Raw genomic sequence first — 355 nt, 5'->3', positions numbered from 1 at the left:
GGAATGCCCTTTGGGCCTAAGAGTAATCCAGACCTCCCGGAAGGCAGTCATTTTAGTGAAAGGACAGCAAAACATTAGTTTCAGGGTTCTGGTCCCTGTCAGTAGGGGAAAGGGCTGACCGTTCCCTCCCCTGGGCTGCAGGGTGCTTTTTGGTTGGGAAAAATGCATTCTGTTTCTCTATAAAAAGAATTTACTGTAATTATCATATCTCTTCTCAAGGCACATGCCAAAATCATCAAGGATTTGTTTTTGCCCAAATTAATGCCTTCTAATAACTCTCATATTTTTTTGCATTTGTAGGAAGTGTATTTTTTTCATACACCTTGCTCTCCATTCTGTTTCAAGCCCAATGGAG

Source organism: Lipotes vexillifer, unplaced genomic scaffold (assembly GCF_000442215.2).
Source record: "Lipotes vexillifer unplaced genomic scaffold, Lipotes_vexillifer_v1.1 scaffold403, whole genome shotgun sequence".
Lineage (NCBI taxonomy): Eukaryota > Metazoa > Chordata > Mammalia > Artiodactyla > Lipotidae > Lipotes > Lipotes vexillifer.
The sequence above is the reverse complement of the archived record's forward strand: the minus strand, read 5'-3'. Positions refer to the sequence as shown.